The sequence below is a fragment of the Peromyscus eremicus genome, chromosome 2, assembly GCF_949786415.1.
Source record: "Peromyscus eremicus chromosome 2, PerEre_H2_v1, whole genome shotgun sequence".
Taxonomy (NCBI): domain Eukaryota; kingdom Metazoa; phylum Chordata; class Mammalia; order Rodentia; family Cricetidae; genus Peromyscus; species Peromyscus eremicus.
Genome location: NC_081417.1, coordinates 94,311,327 through 94,333,624, shown reverse-complemented (window position 1 = coordinate 94,333,624; position 22,298 = coordinate 94,311,327). Strand labels below are relative to the sequence as shown.

Sequence of the window (22,298 nt, the reverse complement as noted above, 5' to 3'; positions counted from 1 at the left end):
TTCCTAATTTTCTGACCTCTGTAAGTATTACAAATGAAACATACATTTCAGAAGATTCAAAGCTAATATCCACTAAATGACAGAAAACTCACAACATTTGTCTTTCTGATCTGGGTTACCTCACCAAGAATAATTCACCCAGAATAATTGTTTCTAGCTCCATGTATTTACCTGTGAATTTAATAGTTTTGTTTGTCTTACCTGCTGGAAAATATTCCATTATGTTAATGTACTTAATTTTTATTATCCATTCTTCATTTCTCAATTACTGCAAATAGAGCAGCCATAAGCATAGACAGTCAGGTACTTTTAGAGTAGAACATAAAGTACTTAGTGTAATGCCAAAGAGTAGCATAGCTAGATCATGTTAGATCTATTTCTAGATTTTTGAAGAAGTCCAACACTGATTTTTGTAATGATTTCTACTGATTTGAACTCACCCCAACAGCAAGTAAGTGTTCCATTTTCCCTACATCCAATGCCAGAATTTAGGGTCATTTTTAAAAAATATTAGTCATTCTAGCTGTGTAGTGAGAAATTTCAAGATAGTTTTAATTTTCGTTCCCTATAAGGGAACAAGGCTAATAAGCTATAAGTCTAAGAATTTTGAATATTTTAAAAATGTTTTCTAGCCATTTGTTCTTCATTCTTAAGAATTTTTTTTTAGTTTTATATTCTAAAAATTGGACTGTTTGTTTTCTTGGTGTCCAGATTTTTTGAGATTTTTGTATAGTTCAAATAACTAATCCTTTGTGAACATACAACTGGTAATTTTTTTTCCATTCTGTAGCCACACAACTTAAAGACCTTGTCCTTGCCAGAGAGGTGGCTTAGCAGGTAAAAGCACTTGTTGTCATGCCTGAGTTTCTGGGTTTAGCACCCAGGCCCCACATGGTAAAAATCTCCATTTTTAAATGTTATTCTCTGACCTAAACATCAACTTTGGTATCTTCACACACACATACACACACACACACACACACACACACACACACACACACACACACAGAGAGAGAGAGAGAGAGAGAGAGAGAGAGAGAGAGAGAGAGAGAGAGAGAGAGAGAGAGATAGATTGAGAAAGAAAGCAGTGATGAAATAACTTTGGGGTTGAAAACTAATTTGGTAATCATCATAGTTTTGCATTGTCTCTGTATCTAACTGGCTACTCTCTGCCTTTCTGAGGATGCTCATCTTGGTCCATTTTTCAAGATCACTTCTTTCTCAAATCTGTTTTCCTACTGGCCCACCTCATATTCCACTACCAAAGCTGGGTCATGTGCTGGTTTCACCACATTGTGAACTGCTTGTACCAAACTCAGTATTAGATATTGACCCTTATAAAAGTTCAGAAAAACCTCTATGAGGACACATGACTTTCATTTTCTTCAGAACCTTCTATATCATCCAGTGTGGTAGTGACATGTCTCTGTGCTCACTAAGTGTAATACCACAGATGCTATTCATTGGAAGTTCTTTCTGAGCAAGACATAATTCACTGTACTCCCTGGGACATCTGTCCCATTAAGCCATTCATCGAGCCTTGGTAGATGGTGGGTCCTGACAGTACTCAATGTGCTTCTTGTTTTCCTGTCCAGGTAGATATATGTCAGTAATTGTCCATCTCTCATCATAACCACTCTACCTGATTAAAAAGTTTGTTAGACATTTTAGGAATGCTACCGTCATTTACTCATCATAGATGGTCTGTTGTTAGAGTTTTCATTAGATCTAAGCTGGAGGTCAAGATTTGTATCTTCTCATGTGAGTCTCTCATGGGTTCTGTAGCACTTAGCTATACTCTACATATTCTACTCCAGCCTCCTCTGCATCAACCTTGCTCGTAACTCTAAAATCAAATCCTCTTACAGTGCTTAGTTATTAAGATTCATCATGCTCTGGCTCTCCCCTGGTCTGTAAATTCCTGTAGTCTCCTGCTATAAATATTCACATTACCAAGTAGTCCTACAGGAATGGACAGTGCTGGTTGCTGCAATTGCTTCTGTATTGGCTGTATTGACAACTGATAAACAACCTGGTTCTAAGATCCATAGCGTATCCTCATGGGAGAAGGGAGGAAATGCCATAACTAGTGGGAAAATGCTTTTCTTAGCTCTTTTGTTGAACAGAGCTGCTATGTGCTTCCAGCTGCTCAGTTACCCATGCATATTCTGCTAAAAGCAATGATTGTATCATGTTTTGTAGAAGTATAGCCAACAGGATGGTGTGTAGATACAGTTAATAGATACCTGGCATAGCTCCGAGATACCTGGAGATAACTACTTATTATGTCCATATCCAAGCATGTGCTGCATGCAACCATGTACTAGATTGGGAATGAGTTGTATTAGCAGACTTGTTTCCATCCTGTGGTCTTTAGAGATATATTGGCTGCCAGCTGCTCCTCATGGAGTGGGTATGCAGGCTGAGAGCCATAGAAAACCCAGGTGTTGATAACTGTAGCAGTGGTATTTTAAGAACCTGTGCATGTGGGTATTGCCTGTGAGGGAGTTAGACAATCAATACAAGAAGTCTGTCCCTAAGAAGTTGCTTAGACAGTGTCCTTATAGGTCAGTGTCCCAGGTCTGTCTATAGTACAGCATGGGTGAGTTAGCAACTTATAGTTTTGTTGCCTATGTGCTGGGATTATCTGTTCATATATTTGAGTAGGCTGAGCATTGTAAACGTGTCTCTAAACCACTTCATCTTGTCTGTAGGCATTATGATTTTCTGATTCACTTTGTTCAAAATCTTGCTCTCATTTTTCTTGCCCTTTACTTTTCAGTTTAAGCTTTAAACACTGACAAAACTGCAATCCTGTTAAACTATCTGATCCGTTCCCACAGCTTATCTGGACTCCTTCGAATTAGTGATTTGAACAACTATATTATTTCCAATGAATAAATAGGAACCTGTGTTAGCTTAATTAAAGAAACGTGTTCCTTTTCCAGTTGTCCTTCAATAATGTAAAAGTTTTTACATCAAAAGTTCAGAAATATTTGCATATAAAACTGTTTCAGTTTTGTAGAAGATACTTATAAAGATGTGAGTGGTGTTCCTCATTACACTCAAGCTACAGTGAAGTTTGACGGTGTTGAAGCAGTGCTCTCTATTTTCCTGTTTGAAAACCCAGACAAATTTTCTTATCCTTTGCACAGACCCAAATAAATACCCAGGGGGATTTGTTTTTTCAATCACTGGAGCCAATAAAGAAAAGGAAAATGCTTTGGTTTCCTTATGAAGAAGGAATATTCAGGCATCTATTCTACAAGGTGACTTAGAAGATACACACTGGTGTTTAGTCAGGGTTACTCAGAGTAGTGACACACTTAGTAACACATGATGTATTGCCTATTCTGATTTTCTCATGCACTCCACACGCTCTGTAATTTCTGATTCTAGATATCAGTTGTCAAATAAATTACCACATCTAAAATCTATGTCTAAAGCTTTGTTTGTAGGAGCTGCAAACCAGGACATGCTTTTTAAAAATTTTTTTGAGATTATAATGTAATTATGTATTTTATCCTTCCCTTTCCTTTCTTCAAACCCTCCCATGAACCCATCCCTGCTCTTTTTTCAAATTTAGAGTATTTTTGTTCATTAATGGTTTTTTGCATATGTGTGTATGTGAGCGCATGAATACAACATGTTATGTTTCTACAATGTTACATATATATGTGTGGAACACACACATATATAACATAAATATGCATATATATATATATATATATAATGTTTTCAGAGCTGATCACTTGTCATTGGATAACCAATTTTTGTGATAATCTCTGGGAATGACATTTCTCCTTATTTCAGCATTCCTCTGGTATCTAATTCTTTGTGTAGATTTTAGGCCCATTTTTATAGATGAAGTCTTAAACAGCATCTAACATTGGGATTATAGCTAATCCCACTCACTAATGAAATACGCAAGAAGGCCCTATTACTGATAGTAAGGGGGTGTGATTATTGTCTAGCATGCTGTCATGTAACGTTTTCCTAATCTGTCAAAGTACTACAGATTAGAAAACCTTCAAGAATAGGAATTTGCTTGTGTGATGGTTTTCTGACATTTGAATGGAATGGGAAGACTGCCATATAATGTTATTTGTTTAAGTCTAAGAGCTGATCCAGGCTCTTAGAAGAGGACTAACACATCTATGTTATCCAATCTCCACTATGTACATTCTATAAAAGGTGAAGGAATCCAGGACAGTACTAAAAACAACTGTCATCTTTTGCAGCTTGGTAAGAAGCCATTTGTTTATTCATAGAGATGGAAATATTGCTAAGGAATGTATTTTATGCAGTATTGATGGGATTTAAATTGAGAATGTGGATAAAATACGAGGCTAGAAGGGGAAAGATTATTATTATGAGATAAGCCTTCTGTTGTGACTCAAAATTTAAGATCTTACAAAAAAAATCTTTAGCCAAATCTCTAGCTGTGCTGGAGTGAATTTTCAAAGCTTGTATGTAAGACCACCCATATATTGAAGAGGATGTGATGGGTTGCAGAAAGTTAAAGGAGTAGTCTGAAGGCAGGCATAGCAATTTAAACATGCTTATTCTGTATGACATAACCACCCTGTTATACCCTAGAAGAGACTATATAATATTCTCTTTATTAACAGCAGTACTTATAGGGACACCAGTATCTTCCAGAAGCTGTGTGGTGGCTGTTCTCAAAATCAAGGGTTAAAAGAGAGATTTTTGGTGGGACTGGAATTTTTAGATAAAAGGGAGTGATAAATATCTGGCTTCATGGAGGTCAGGTATCAGCAATTACTATCCAAGATCAAGGTGAATTTAATAATCATGGTGGATTAAAAAGGCAGATTCATAACTTACTGCAAATTTGATATGTCAGATTCTAAAGGAGTCATAAAATATGGTGCTTTCAGAGAGAGTTTCAATGAACAATTAGTAAGTCAGAAGCTGATGATCAAAGAAGTAGTATGTACTGCCACAAAGAAAATTCCTTAATCTTTGACCAGATCTGAGCCCAAAAATACATGATCACTAAGAAGCAGGCATGACCCTAACACAGGTCTACCACTGTGATCAATAATATATAACATTCTTCACATACTGCCCTAAAAGAGAGTCCATTCCTGTACTAGAAAAACAACATAGAGGAAAGTGAATATTTAGATACTTTCAAGGTTCCTGGAAGGTGTATTTCTCCTTCTGTCATGAATACAAAATGTGATGGTGGACTCACTGCCAGGCTTCTAGAAGACAGGCTATTGGTGCAGGGCTGACTTTCATTAATCTTGTGAGAGTCAAAGGCTCCTGTGGAAACAGCCTAGAAAAAAACAGGAAGTGTTAACATGTTTCTTTACAACCCAAACATACCTGACATCATGTTCAGGGTCCAGGTAGACACAAGAAGCTTATACCCATGTGCTTTATGATACATATGCAGTTCATGGCTGACTTCATACTTCCCATAATGAGGCAATACCAGCCATATTATATTCACAAGCTGTGACACTTCATAAACTGCATCTGCTTTCTTGAGTTCTTTATGTATTTTGAAAATCATCCCTCTGTCAGATATGGGGTTGATGGAGGTCAGTTCCCATTTTGAAGGCTGCCATTTTGTCCTATTGATGATGTCCTGTGTCTTACAGAAACTTTTCAATTTCATGAGGTCCCATTTATTAATTGTAGATCTTAGTAACTGTACTATTGGTATTCTACTAAGGAAGCTGTCTTCTGTGTCAATGCTTTCAAGGCTATTCCCCACATTCTCTTCTATTAGATTCAATGTATCTGGATTTATGTTGAGGCCTTTGATCTACTTGGACTTGAGTTTTGCACACAGTGATAGATATAAATCTATTTATATTCTTTTATATGCTGACATCCAGTGAGACCAACACCATTTGTTGAAGATGCTTTCTTTTTCCATTGTATAATTTTGGTTTCTCTGTCAAAAATCAGGGGGCTTATAGGTATGTAGATTTATGTTTAGGTCTTTGATTCGATTCCATGGATCCTGTCTGTTTTTATGCCAATAACGTGGTCTTTATTAATATATTTCTCTAGCATAGCTTGAAATCAGGAATGGTGATATCCCTGGAAGTTATTTTATTGTACATTATAGTTTTAGCATGAAACTAGATATAAACAGACCAAATAATTCAATTAAAAATGGGGTATAAATCTAAACAGAAGAATCTCAAATGACCTAGAAACACTTAAGGAGATGTTCAACATCCTTAGCCATCAGGAAAATGCAAATCAAAATGACTCTGAGATTCTGTCTCACACCTGTCAGAATGGCTAAGATCAAAAACATAAAAGACAGCTCATGCTGGAGTGGATGCAGAGGAAGGAGAATCTCCTTCATTGTTGGTGAGAGTGTAAACTTGTACAGTTACTTTGGAAGTCAGTGTGGTGGTTTCTCAGAAAACTTTGTAATCAGTCTACCACAAGACCCAGCTATACCACTCTTGGACACATACCCAAAGAAATCTCAATCATACCTCAAGGACACTTGCTCAACCGTGTTCATAGATGCTTTATTTGTAATAGTCAGAAACTGGAAACAACTTAAATGTCCCTCAAGAGAAAAATGGATAAAGAAAAATGTGGTACATTTACACATTGAAGCATCATCCAGCTGTTAAAAACAAGGGCACCAGGGAATCTGAAAGCAAATGGATGGTACTAGAAAAAAAATCATTCTTAATCAGGTAATCTAAACCAAGAAATACATAAAAGGTATGTACTCACTCATAAGTAGATATTATCTGTAGAATAAAGTATAACTATGCTATAATCCACAGACCCAGTGAGACTATGTAACAAGGAGGTTCATGGGTAGATGCCCAGAACTTCATAGGGAGGGGAAACAGAAGAAATTTTGTGAGTAGACTAAGGGCAGAGGGGAATGGGAACAAAAGCGATCATATTGGGGGGAGCAGAGCAGGAGAGTACTGAAAGAGACTACTGGAAAAGGGGTCATGTAAAAAAACATGGAGCAAAGGACTCTCCCAGGAATCTACAAGACTGACCTCAGCTATGACTTCTAGCAATAGCAGATATGTAGCCTGAACTGGCCATTCCCTGTGATCAGATTGGTGCCTACCCCAATTGTCTTCAGAGAGGCCTCATCTAGCAACTAATGGAAACAGATGCAGACCCACAGCCAAACATTAGGTGGAATTCAGAGAATTCTGTAGAAAAAGGGGAGGGAGAAAGCATAGTAAGACACAAGAAAACTCACAGACTCAATTCACCTCGCCTCATAGGGGCTCACAGAGACTGAACCAAAAACCAGGAGCCTGCATGGGACTGATCTAGGCACTCCGCGAACTTGTTACAGTTGTATAGTTTGGGCCTCTTGTGGGACTCATAATACTGGGAACAGGGGCTATCTCCGACAATTTTACTGGCTTTTGGGACCCTATTCCTCATGCTGGGTCACCTTGCCCAGTCCTAATACATCAGGGGATGCTTAGTTTTATTGCGACTTGATACACCATGTTTTGTTGATGCTTATGAGAGCTTGCCCTTTCCTAGACAGAAATGGAGGAGTGGATTGGTGGGTGGGAACAGAGACGACGGGTCGGGGATGGACTTGGAGGAGAGGAGGGATGTAAAATAAATAAATAAATAAATAAATAAATAAATAAATAAATAAATAAATAAATATTTTTAAAAAAAATAAAAATAAATAAACTGCATCTGTTAGTGCAATATAAACCTTCTTGTCTCTGAACCTCTCTAATAATTCACTCAATCCTGGCTATGCCATTACCCATGACCTCATTATCCATTGTAATATCTGTGAATACAGACGTCTGTTCACTCTCTCAAAAATTCTTTTTGAGTTATTTTGATGATGAAAGCTGAATACTTTCTCACATTTAAAGAAAAACAAAAAAATAAATTTATTAAGTGTGTTAATATATAGCTTGGAATTTTATAGTATGGATATAAGCTAGCCTTTTTTGTTCTTTTACTTTGTTACTCTAACTCTTTGGTCCTAATATTTGCCTTTTTAAGGTATAATTGCTTAAAATAATGAGTATACCTGCCTATCATACAGTTTAGCTAGTATAGGCAAAGCTCATGGACAAAGAGCAGAGAATGGAACCATTTGAGGAAAAATATCTCCACTTCTCATGCAGCATGAACTAAGATCAAATGAACAAGCAACCAAATGACAAGCTTGGCTTAACATAAAGCAGACCATCAATAAAAATGTCCTTTGTTGTGATAAAGCTGAGAGCTCAAAATTTTCAGAGGGATTAAGAACTTGTGGAGAGGGATAGATGCTATTCCAGCTAGAGATGTCACAGAACACACCATCCACGCTTCCAACCCTACACTTCCAAAATACAAGTGTGGAGGTGTCACTTCATCTTGAAAATTAGAAATGGGAGGGTCAGCTCTTGAGCTCACCCAGAAAACATTTCCCAAGAGTTGATAGTGTTGGTTGATATCTCAGATCTCCTACTATACCCCATCTTTGCTATTGTTTGAATTGAATTTCTTCATGTGATGTGACTGGAGATGTAATCTGTAGGGTACTATATTTCGAAATTCATCCAGTCCTTAAAAGATTAATGAGTATTTAAGAGGTACTACTATGACTTATTGATAATTCTTACAAGAGGGCTGTGATCATAATGAAAAGACTAGTTCTTCCCATACTTTTGCTTCCTGTCTGGAGATGTTGCCGTACTTTCCTGTATTCATTCTGTTACTACCATCAAATACAATAAGATTTCACCAGAACTGAGTATTTTGCATGATCTTGAACCTCCAGAGCTATAAAGTAAATGAACCTATTTTCCCTATAAGTAGTGTCTATCATTTGTTTTGTCATAATGATGAACATTTGATTATTCTAGTGTCTAACATGAGTTCTTACATTATCACAAAAGTTAAAAGAAAATCTCCATTACTCCATACTCAGAGAATTAGAGCCCAACTGTAGGACCTTCCTATTCCTTAAATAGTAGATCCATAGTTCCTTAGAGCATCTGAGCAATGTTCAGTGTGAATAGTGGAATGCTTCAGACAGAAGTATCCTAATTGAAAGAGTTGGGAACTAGAGTACATTGTATATCCTTATCTGTACTTTCTGTTTCTGAGCACAGGAGGATCTTAATGTTTATCCTCTCATCTTATGTTGGGGCAATCAACCCATATGCTACTGCTGGCCCTAGTCCTGGGTATTAAAATGAAGATTTTTAAGGAAGTTTTCCCAGTTGGAGTAACATGAGATGTTTGTCAAGATATTCATTGACTCGGGTATTAAAACAAAATTGCATAATACATTTATTGGTGATTCTGTAGGCAACAATAACTTCCAAAAATGTTCTGCAGAAGAAAAGCAGGTTAGTTTTAGTATATGTATCTCATTGGTACATGTGTTAAACTAACAAAATATTTTACTGAAATCTTAGTAACGAATTCTCTTCTATGTTGTAAATAAATAAATGTCCCCAATGGAATTAATGTACCAATAGAGAAAACAATCAATAAGCCACATGAATTTGCATATATATATACATATATATATATAAATATATGTGTGTGTGTGCACGTATTTATTTATCTATCATCTACCTATTATCTATCCTCTCATGTGTGTGTGTGCCTATAATGAAATTGCACATAAAACATAAAGCTTGAAGATGAAGTCTAGAAAGAGTATTAGGAGTAAGGGTGGAAAATGTAGACAAAATGTAAAGGGGTACTCTTAACTAAATGGAGGACATAGTTATAAATAGAGCCTTAAATGTTGATTGGGTTTGGGGGAGTTAATGAGTACCAAGTTGATAAATTTGAGTAATAGTAGTACTGATTAGATTAAAGAACCAGAAGTGAGAGCTGGAGGGAATTAGTATAGAGGAGAGGTGCAAGCATATACAAGATCTTGGAACAACTGCAAAGATTTTCTATTTTCTGTTATTTGAATTGAAATGCATTTGAGGTATTGAGATGGCAAGTATTACAACAATCCGGTTTGAAATTTCAGATTGATGCTTTCATTACTTGTAGAGAATAAGATGTTGGCAAACACAGAAGATCGAGACTGGTGAAGTAGTCTTATATGATGGGGCTGTCCAACATCATCAGATTTAAATCCTTAGACATTTGCAAAATAAAATAGTTCATAATTATTTTCTGATTTTGTTAAATACATATATATATAAATTATAACATTATTTCTTAAAGTATGTTCAATATAACCTCATATAAATATATAAGTTCACATGCTTAATTCAAATGGCAGAAAGTGAGATTCTAAAAGGAACAACTAAAAGCAGTCACTAGTGGTCATAACTGAGAAAATAAAAGTCTACAGTTAAAAGTGTTGAATTATATTGACAGGGAGTTATTTTGAACCATACATGTTATTCTGAAATCAGTGTTGTAGACCATTAGCTTGTTAGTGTTCTATTCTTTACTTATCTCAGAAAATCACTGAATGATTCCAGGATCTGAACCATCTGGGCAAATCATCTTCATCTTCAGGCAAATATCTTATCTATGAAAAATTTTCAAATTTCTAAAGTCAACTATAAGCCGTATTTCAAAGCATGCTCTAACAAGAAGGCAATGACAGAATCATTTCCAAACAATGACAATGCACAAAATTTTATGTGATATATGGTTTTTCTTTAAATATTTTCAATAAAGATGGCTAAGGTGGAGGGAATTAGCCAGTCTGAAATACAATTTACAGATATTGAATAATCATTCTCTCCTTTGCAGATGATATATCTCACTGTATCCTGCCAGCAGTTAATCACTTTTATGGAATTACAATTTGGTTTCCACTAACTGTGATTTACTTAGTGTGGGTTGATTTATGTCATGGAGAATTTGTTTAGTTAATGGAACATTTTAATTTATGACAGAAGGCAGCTTTGAATATCTCGATTGCATTACTATTGACTGTCAGTCAAAATTTTCAATGAGATGAACAGTGATAGATAAAAGCATTTGGTTTCAGTTATACCTAGTGCTGGTAGAGCGCAGGTTGGAAACTGATACCATGAGGAAACAACTCCATTTATATTTGCTTTTCCAAAGATTGGACTCACTATTGCATTTTTTACTGACATATGGTCTTGTCTGTTAAGTCTTTCAGTGAAGCCTTACTAGGAACCAGTGAGATATTTCATAATGCAGTATCATCAGCATGCTATTGGCATCCAGCCCTGGGTCTCCTTTCATCTGCCCAGATGGTTCAGATCCTGGAATCATTCAGTGATTTTCTGAGATAAGTAAAGAGTAGAACTCTAACAAGCTAATGGTCTACAACACTGATTTTAGAATAACATGTATGGTTCAAGAAGGCTTCTCCAGTAGTGGAGGTTCATTTAACCTTCAGCATGGCATTAAAGAAGTTGGATTCCATACCACAGTCATACATATCAATGTCTATACCTAAGCTCTTCATTCATGCCTTTGTTCCGTTTCTGATGTATGACTTTTCTTGAAAGAATGTAGTAAGATTAGCATTTCACAAATTCAGAGAATTTAAGGAATCTGATAAGTTCGTAAATAGTTCAAATAAAATATCTGCTGCATTTTCCATAAGATGACTTAATGCTGAGAACATGTGTGCATAGCTTCTCTGAGGACTGTCAGCTGTGCACATTCCTCATCTATTTTTCGGTTGGATTTGACAAATATAGAGAATCAGCAGAAGGCTGAGGTATGTGGTGAGACTACCACCAGAGAGATGGCAAGATACTCATATTCCCAGCTTCTCACCTCCCAGGTTAATGGAGGCTGCAGTGGCTGTGTCTTTAATCTTGGTCTCTGGTTTCTGTTTGTGATCTTTTCTACATGCAAGAAGGGGCTGAGCCCTCTGACTTCTGCCAATCACTCACTTATATTATGTCTTAAACTTTAGGATGGTAATAGTTGATCATTTCTTGTAGTCTGAGCTTACTTCTTTAGCTCTTATTAATCTTTCTTGACCACAAACGTATTTCTTTTCAAATAATCCATTAAATTATCTATTTTTGATATCCCTATTTCAGCGTGCCACAGGTCTCCAGGCATATCCTTCTGATACATTCATCTAGTCTAAAAGCTTTTGGGTGTTTGAATTTCCATTATAACACTTCTTCTGAATGTTATCTTTGGCTATATACTTGAAAAATGTGGTAAGAGAAAAAAATTTTCTTAAGATAATCTATTCTAGCTTTAATCAACTTTACTAGATTTAACTCCTTATTTATTCCAAAATAGCAACAAATCATCATGCTACTAGAGAGAGACATTCATTATATAAATAGTTCCTTCTGGAGATGGAAACATGAAACCTGGGATAAAAAAAACAAGTTTAGGAGCTCAAAGGTAATTGGGTATGTATTTTTCTCTATAAACAGATGGAGGTTAATGGTCTTGTAGAGCCAAGAGATTAAATTTTTAAAATTAATAAAGACAGAGGCCATCTGTCTTAGGGTTTCTGTTGTGGCAATGAAACAAAAAGCAAGTTGGAGAGGAATGAATTTATTGGGTTACACTTCCACTTTGTAGTCCTTCACTGAAGGAAGTCAGGACAGGAACTCAAACAGGGTGGGTACCTGGAGACAGGAGCTGATGCAGAGGCCATCAAGGGATGCTGCTTACTGGCTTGCTCTTCAGGGGCTTTCTTAATGTGCTATCTGATAGAGCCCAGGACAACCAACCCATGAATGGAATCACCCACAATGGTCTGGGTCCTCCCCCATTGATCATTAATTGAGAAAATTCCTTACAGCTAGATCTTATGAATCTCAATTGAGGTTCCTTCCTTTCAGATAACTATAGCTTGTTTCAATTAGACATAAAACTAGTCAGGACATTATTCCTTTAAATTCTAAATTTTTTGTAAAGTAGGAGTTTAATTTTCTTTACAGTTAAGACTTGTTTCTGTTTGAGGGGTCAGGTTTCTTTCCCTTTCTGTGAGCAGAGGATAACAGTACTCTACCACATTCTATATAAATCCCAGGCCCATAATTTTGGAGTCTTGTTTCATAGCAGCACTTTCTTGGCTCTAATCCTGCCAGTCTGAGTTAGACAATAGAGTATGGAGAAACAATGAATTATTCTTGTAACCACAACAGATTAATTCAGAATTATTTTCAAGAAAAATAAAAAATTATGGGCATTACAACTTTAGCACAATTTTTCTCTTCTGTGTTTGGACTAATATTATAAATGTTCAGGAGGAAGCAGTTCAAACTACTGACCTTGATGGCCTAAATGTCTATTCTGTATGCTTAGTCGATGTAGTTTTGATGTCTTGTTGTTTTGCTTATCAGGAAATCACTTTACTGGTATTTTGTTAACATATTTATACCTGTGCTCATGAAAGAAATCTGAATGCAGTTTATTTTTCTTGTGATGTCTTAACGTAGATTTGAAATTAATAACAAAGAGAGAGAGAGAAATGTCACAAAAGTGAAAATTTAAGTGTACCCTCCACTTCCACTTTTTAAAGGATAGATCCCTGAATATACATGATCTGGAAGATTTAACATCCACATTTGAAGAATGGAATTGGATCCTTATCTAACATGTTACACAAAAAATTACTTAAAAATAGATGAAAAACTTCAACATGTAACCTGAAACAGTAAAATTTTTGGAAGAAGATGTAGAAGATTGCTTGGTATCACCATTGACAGTGATTATTTTATTATAACAAAAGTGCAGGCTGACAAAGCAAAAAGAAAAGGATACAGAAAAATTAAATTTCTCCACCATAAAAAAGAAATAAACAAGGCAAGAAGTTAATCTTGAAGTAGGTAAATTATTTTTTTTACCAATCTATTGTTAATTACTTTTTATTATTTTATTTTAAACTTTTTATTTATTTTATATACCAACCACAGGTCCCCCTCCCGCCTTTTCTTCCCACTCCCCTGCCTCCCCCAACCCACCCTCATCCACTCCTCCAAAAAGGTAAGGTCTCCCATGAAGAGTCAACAAAGCCTGGTATATTAAGTTGAAGCAGGACCAAGCCCCTCCTGGAAGTCTTTACACTGTGGTGACCTGAAAAATGAGCATAATGACACCAGCTAATAGGCCAGTGTGAATGGAGAAATTACACATGTCTCACCACTACATATAGAACAACAGGTACTGAGAAGAGAGGAAAAATCAGTTTCCTCCAGGGATGAGTTCTTCCGTAGTTTGCCCTATTCCAAGTTGTTATCCTTAGACATATACACATGCAAACAACACTAAATAGACTCAGCGGGTTTTATACACATACAAGTGCACACACACACACACACACACACACACACACACACACACACACTGAGCCTTTGCAGACACATTTTCTTTCCAGAAATTCTTGTATATATAAGGAGAATTAATGGAAAGAAGTGTCTGCAAGGACAGATTGACTGACTAGAACTACAGTAAAATGCTTAGATTTGAATGTTGCAGTTCCAAAGGCTAATTACCTTATCACCAGCTAGCTTTAGCCTCCTAAATAACAATTTTTTGCCCACCTATGTGTATCACTATTGTCCTGTGAGTAATAGATACAAAACATTTTGGAATCCACAAATTTAATAGACTACTAGCTTATACCAACTTAAAAGACCCAAAAAAATCAAGACTGTCATCAGATAGCATACAAGGCCTATAGGAGAGAATTCTCTATCTTATTGTGACTGTCTCTTTGATGCTTTTGCCAATGTAGTTATTAAATGCCTAGATTAAAGACATTCTTTGTTCTGTTACTATGAAAAATTTGGAAACTGGGATAAGCTATCTCTGTGTTTCCTATGACGTGATCACTCAACTTTGACTTCAGAACTGATCTCTTATTTCCTTTGAGGCAAGAGCAGTGTTTTTTGAATGAGGTCATGAAATTGGGAAGGATGGAGAGGAACATTAGAGGAATTAGAGTGTGTGTGTGTGTGTGTGTGTGTGTGTGTGTGTGTGTGTGTGGTCAGGGGTGACACATAATTAGCACTAGTATATGAAATCCTTAAAAAGATAGTAAATTCAATTTAGAACCTATTCGAAAAAAGCAGTGCTGTCCTCAAGTTGGGAAGGGAGGAAGGAGGAGGATCAAGTTCAGAGATGACTTGGTGTTACTGAGTTGTCTGGATAGTATTGTCTGTGCTGCCTAGAAAAGAGGAAGAAATGTAATAAAATCTGAATGGCAACAAATGAAGATATTTGTGAACCTTCTTATTGGAACAGACTGGAGAATAATTGTATATGTGTTTAGAGATCTAGGCTAGGTAAAATGCTTATAAGTTCATTCAGAAGACAGTGGCTGCTTTAGATTGAATCTCTTGACCCACCCACTAAATTAATATTGAAAACATCCAATCTTTAATGTATATTGTAGCTAGTCTTTCTGAATTGAACCATTTAGCAGAGAAAGAAGGGAAGGCTGTAAAAATTCAGAGAAGGAAGGAGGGAGGAGTACAAGTCTCAGAAAACTAAGGAACTTGTAAGGCTCAGGAAGCTCACAAAGTTATGGGACCCATGAAGTCTTACCATGGGGTTATACAAGCTCAAGCAATTAGTGGGGCAAAGGAGACTCATCATCACTGGAGCTTTCTCTGCCCCATGTGAGACTGTAGTGAGTCAGCCTTCAGGAGTTGTCTCCTGTGCTGAGTGGGGGAGGCTCTTCAATGATGCACCTGCTTTTAAGTCACTCATGCTCCTGTAAGTAACCCCTCACACTTTCTCCCAAGTAACTACATACAAATTCATAGTTTCACCTCCTCCCAAATAAAGATGAAAATTAATTAATAAGTTAAAGCCAAAATTGAGATATCAGTTACAAGATAATCACCCAAGATAAAGATAGAAACTATTGGTGAGGGTGTAAAAAAAAAGGATACTAATTTTATACTAGTGGTGGGATTGTAAATCAGTGACTGAATTATGAAAAAGAGTATAGGATTCCTCAAAAAATTAGAACATAGCACTGCTGTGTTCTTTGCAACAGAATTCAAAAGATCTAAAATATGGTATCAAGGACTTTTTAAAGGATGGATGGACAAATTATAGTTTATAGTAGGATATCATTATATCTCTAAAAAGAGTTCTTGCCTTTCACAATAACATAAGTAAATCTATACTATAAATTTCTAAATGAAATAAGTCTGACATAAAGAAAAATACTGTATGATCTTAGATATGAGGAATTTTGAGGAAGAAGAGAATATTTAGACAGGAAGTTAGTAGTCACTGGATTAGAGTTTTAGGAGTGGTACATATAAACAATATAAAGCTATTGTGGTGGTATTTTACTTGTACTGAAATGTGATTTTAATTGTATGTTAATAAATAAAGTTGCCTGGGGGTCAGAGTTATAGAGCCATTGCAAGTGCGTGGCGGTGGTGGCGCACGCCTTTAAGGACCTGGAGGGCGGTACATACAGGCAATGACAAGGCAGTCACGTGTTTAGTTTACAACCAATGAGAAGGCAGAACATCTAGAGTATTTAAAGACGTACACACAGGAAGTAGGTCTCTTTTTCGGAGAGCTCTCTTGGCTGAAGCAGGATAGCTGAAGCAGGAAGGGTAAGGCTCTTAGTTCTGACCTCTTGGCTTTCTTCTCTGAATCGGCTCTGTGTTTCTTATTTAATAAGACGGTTGGTTACGTCTACAAGCTATATTTATGCAAGGTACACGGGTCTAGAGAGATGATTTTGAAAATGAGATATAGTCACCAGTTGGGTCTACTGAAGCATGAAATGACGTTAGATTATTGTATGTGGTCTTACCACATTCATGCACATCAGCCCACAGAAAATGATGGATTGTGTTCATTTGCTTGACTATATTAGCCATATCAATTACTTCATTATACCTGTATATCATGTTGCATACAGTGTTTTGCATAATTATTTTTTGAGGTTTCAATATTTTATTCAAGTTTTATTTTAAGTGATGTTATTACAGCACTTGAGCAGGAGGAGCTAATTCTACACAAAATGGAAGATTCTATATGTTCCCATTAAACTGCTAAAAAGTAGAGTGGTGAGGCTATAACAGGATTCCGTTTAGATCCCTAGTTTTGTTGTGGTGTGATCTTAGTCACCCACTCAACTCAGAGCTGAAGATCCTGGAAGCTCTTTCATACTCTGGTATAATGGCAAAAAAGAAAGAAAGGTGGAAAGAAAGAAAAAAAAAGAAAGAAAAAGAGAGAAAAAGAGAGAGAGGAAGAAAGAAAAAAGAAAGAAAGAAAGGAAGGAAGGAAGGAAGGAAGGAAGGAAGAAAGGAAGAAAGGAAGAAAGAAAAAGAAAGATGGAGAGAGAGAAAACTACATCATAACACAAGACAAGGAAAAAGTAAGTCCTGAATGATTGGCTCAATCATGCCTACCTTCTCCATCCTAAAATGGCACAAAAGAAATAGCTAAACACACCCTGAAGATTACCTTTTGTGTAAAACAGGTAACTGATGGGCTAAGATGGGAAGAGATCATGGAGATATGTCTTAAAAAGTCCCTTTCACATAGGGGTGTACATGCTTCCCACCAGTCAGGATTAGGACACCAAGCTCCTATGCTCAGGAAGTCATAATTTCATCTGTGGTCTCAATACAGATTTACAAAGGCCCCACACATTCTCAGCTTCCACTTGTGGTCTGGAACCTCTAGAGTGTTTCCTTCCGACTCATGTCTACAGCTAAAAGGACCCTTTCTGGAATGGGATTTTTGCTTTACCTCTGAAATGGTAAACACCTTAAAGCTGAGTCATCCTTAGCCTGAACATCTAACGTAGTATTTATCAGTTCTCACATCCTCAACATACAACATTAAAAGGTACACTAAATTCTGAAGGCACTATGCTACAAAATAGTTTAAAATTAACTATTGTATAATATTCATTTATGCTTGGAACTTCAATCCTAGACCAAGCTTATGGCCACTTGCATTCCAGGAAGAGCTGACAGCTTCAGTTTGACACCTGGCTTTAGGGTCTGAGTATACTCCAAGCTGATCAGGCTAGAGATGTTCTCCTTGGCCAAAAAGAGGCATCAGGGTCAACTTGATACTTGGCTGCTATTCCAAAGTGAGAGTTACTGTTTCCTGCTGTCCAGGCAAGATTGACAGCGTCTTCCAACTTCTTGTTCACTTTCTGCTAAGTGGAGCCTCCAAACTCTATCCCATCTTTCACATTATTATGAAGCTTTAACTCATCTTGTAGCTAACTGTTCTGGGTCACCCGGGACTTCGAGATCTCAAAATTCATCTGGTAGCCAGCCAGCTAGGCCTCATAGCCAAATACCAGAGCGCCCCTGATTGAGGGTCAAGAGATGTCAAAGTCTACATCACAGCCCAAGTTGATATGCCTGCTTTTGCACCCTGTCTTGATTTTAGCATTTCCCCCTGAGTGTTACACAAGAAGGATGAATCAAAGGTCAGCTTCAGTACACCTAGCAGCTGGTCTTCCATGGTGATTTCAGAGCATAGGATGTTGTCTGTGTTCTTCTTCTCTGTAAAGTTCAACCCCTACTCCTTCCATCTGTACTTGGTTTCCAGGCTGCCATTCACTTTGATGGCCTCTGTGTTGGTGGAGCCTGAACTGGTAAATTCCAATCCATTCTCTGACTATATTTTCAAATTAAGTTTTATTAAACCAAAGTCATAGCCCTTGGTGAAGACATTGATGGCAGACTTGCCAAGATCAGCATATGTGGAAGGCATAGCCATCATCTTGGAGGCAGTGACTGCAGGAGCAGGGGCAGCTGTAGCACTTATCTTAACAGGTTATATTAATAAAATCAAACCTGGGGCCAGGTATTGGGGTGAATGCTGGAAGATCAGAGAAGCAGAACAAGCCACAACTTCCTCACCTTGCCAATTCCTCAGCTGATCCTGTTTCCTCAGACTGGATGCCTCTCAACTGAACTGCTGTTCAAAAGCCTAAAAACTTAACCAGTCAAAAGCTTCTAGTTTCTGGTTTTCATGCCTTATACACCTTTCTGCTTTCTGCCATCACTTCCTGGGATTAAAGGTGTGAGTCACCATGCCTGGCTGTTTCCAGTGTGGCTTTAAACTCACAAAGATCCAGATGGATCTCTGTCTCCCAAGTGATAGGATTAAAGGTGTGTGCTACCACTGCCTAACCTCTATGTTTAATATTATGACTGTTCTGTTCTCTGACCCCAGATAAGTTTATTAGGGTGCACAATATTTTGGGGAACACAATATCACCACAGGCAGCTGCATCTAGGGCTTCATGGAGGAGGCTGGGAGTGTAGGGTAGTTTGCATAATTATTTTTAAAAGATATCCACATCCAAAAATTCAGGAACAATGTTAAAGTAAGTATGATTTAAATTTTAATGAGTCAGAAAAAAATGGTTATCCTGTAATATTTTAAGTAAAAGAATTCCAAAGCATCAAGAAAATACAGTCATCAGAAAACAAAGAGATTCAGGTGGGAATGAGGTCTACTTGTAAATGTATATAAGTGTATATATGGGATAAACGTAAACTATGAAATAACAATAGGATGTTGGAAAGCAATATGCTGTTGAATCAAAAGTATGATGAAAGTACATATTTGACAATACACAGCAGCAGAAACTATGGAATATGATGGTAGACTTCAAATGAAGAATTATTAAAGATAAAATAATGCAAATAATGGCTTTGGAAACACAAAGACATTTTTCTATTAGAAACAACAACAGTTCTATAGCTGGAAGTTTTCCTGTGTCCCTTCTAGTCCACAGCCGCTCAGACCCAAGTAAACACACAGAGGCTTATATTAATTAAAACTGCTCAGCCATTAGCTCAGGCTAATTACTGACTAGCTCTTACACTTAAACTCAGCCTATTTCTGTTCATCTATATGTCACCACGTGTTCTGTGGCTTTACCTGTGTGCCATTACATGCTGCTCCCTGGACACGGGCTGGCATCTACTGACTCAGCCTTCCTCTTCCCAGAATTCTCCTTGTCTGCTTATCCTGCCTATACTTCCTGCCTGGCTACTGGCCAATCAGCATTTTAGTAAACCAGTGCACAAAAGCATTATCCCACAGCATTTCTCCTTTTTTATTTAATTAAAAAGAAAGATTTTAACTTTAACATAATAAAATTACATATAACAAACAAAAATTACAGTTACAATATCTAGTCTATTAATTGCTGTGGATATCGCTCTGTATAAATAAAACACTAGCCAGTAGCCAGGCAGGAAGTGTAAGCAGGACAATGAGAGAGGAGAATTCTGAGAAGTGAAAGGCTGAGTCAGAGAGACACTGCCAGCTGCCACCATGACAAGCCAGATGTAAGGTACTGGTAAGCCACGAGCCACGTAGCAACTTATAGACTAATAGAAATGGGTTAATTTAAGATATAAGAACAGCTAGCAATAAGCCTGAGCCATTAGGCCAAACAGTTTAAATAATGTAGGTGTCTGTGTGTTTATTTTATACGTGGGCTGTCGAACTAACAGGGCTTGGCGTGGGCTGGAGAGAAGCTCTCCAACTACAATTAATATTTGGCAAAATTAAAGAAAATATTCTATCTATCCTATATTTGTGAGTCTAAAGTTTCATATGTAATTTATCTTTTGTCATAGCCAAGGAAAATTATAATTATAACTATCTAGTCTTCAAATACATCAAAGACCTCAGAGGGATACAATATTATCTAAAAAACAGGAAGAGCATTGTAAGCAACTTCCAAAAATCTAGAATAACAGAGACAGCTGCCTGCTTGGACAGTCATCCGAAGTTCCTCTGTAACCTTTGGGCATTCATCTTCAGCCCATAGGCCTAGTCTATCAGTCATTTTTTTTTCTCTGTGTACTGTAGAATGTCTGGCAGTTTCTTCAGGGACCTGAAAGACAATTTTGCCTTGCAAAGTTCAGTGGTCATCTTCCTATGGGTCCTGCACGTCCAGTTTGTATGAAATTTTGTCAAGAAGTTCAGGCAAGAACAGTTTCTTGACCAAATGGTTATTTTTTCCAAGAAGAAGAAAAACTCCATATGGAGTGTCTTCAATGCCCATCATCTTCCTTGAAGCAATTGATGTGCCAGGAGTGGATGTGTCTCAATGTCCAGAAAGTCAAAGTTCTTACAACATTTTAAATGCCATATTTTGTAGCTCTTTGAAGTGTTTGAAGATTGCCTACCTAATTGAATTATATCTATGTATATCTAGAAAACTTAACATGACTATAAGTTTGACTATCATAAAAGACTAATCTGTATTTCTTAATTATTCATTATAATTTAAATGAGCTGCACAAACAAAATATCTTAAACAAGAGTAGAAATATACATACAACCAATTGGGAATAGATAAGGCCCCATCTCCAGACTGGACAGAGCAGGTCCCTAGCCCCTAGGCCCCGGAGCACACCCTGTGCCTCTCTCCCAAGCCATTGGAGCCCCAGGGAATAGCTAGTTGCCTCTTCCTCTACCTTCTGACCAAGAAAACAGCCCCCTATGACACCAGTGAAAACTGGAGACATAAGCCCATGCTGCACTGATTGGGAACAGGTAGGGCCCCATCTCTGGACTGGACAGACCAGGTCCCTAGTCTCTAGGCCCCAGGGGCATACACTGTCCTTCTCCCCCAAGCCATTGGAGCTCCAGGGACTGGCTAGCTGCCTCTTCCCTGACTCACTCAACAAGAAAACAGCCCTCTATGACACCAGTGGAAACCAGAGACATAAGCCTATCCTGCACCGATTGGAAACAGAAAAGAGGTTTTACCCTGTGTCAATTGGGAATAGCAGTTCCCTGTGACAGAGCACTCTGGTGCCCATTGGACTAAGATCTTCTCTCTGAGACACAGAACCCATCAGCACTGATTGTGCCATGAGACTGGATTAGATCAAGAACTCCCATTAGACAAAGAGTATCAATCAAACCAAAAGAGGTTCCCTCAGACACAGATAGCACTTGCATGGAATGGAGAAAGAGATGAGTAAAAATACAGTGAACAACATAAAGACCAATATGGCACCATCAGAACCTAGTAGTGTCACACCAGCAAGACCTGAACATCCCAAAGCAGAAGAAGCAGAAGAAACAGATCTTAAAAATGACTTTAAGAAGATGATAAAAGCCTTTAAAGAGGAAATGAAAACCACCCTTAAAGAATTTGAAGAAAAGACAAACAAAAAATTAGAAAGAAATCAACAAATCTCTAAAAGAAAGCCAAGAAAAAGCAATTAAACAGGTGAATGAAAAAGTCCAAGATTTGAAAACTGAAATAGAGGCAATAAAGGCACGAACTGAGGGAATGCTGGAAATGGAAAATCTGAGTAAATGAACAGGAACTGCAGATGCAAGCATAACCAACAGAATGCATGAGATGGAAG

The 22,298-nt window shown here is 37.2% G+C and overlaps 1 pseudogene; it reads right to left on the bottom strand.

Annotated features, from left to right (window-relative positions):
* Window positions 1-17,841: 17,841 nt before the first annotated feature.
* LOC131904978 (voltage-dependent anion-selective channel protein 1-like) lies at window positions 17,842-18,666 on the bottom strand (annotated as a pseudogene).
* Between the last annotated feature and the right edge of the window lie 3,632 nt (window positions 18,667-22,298).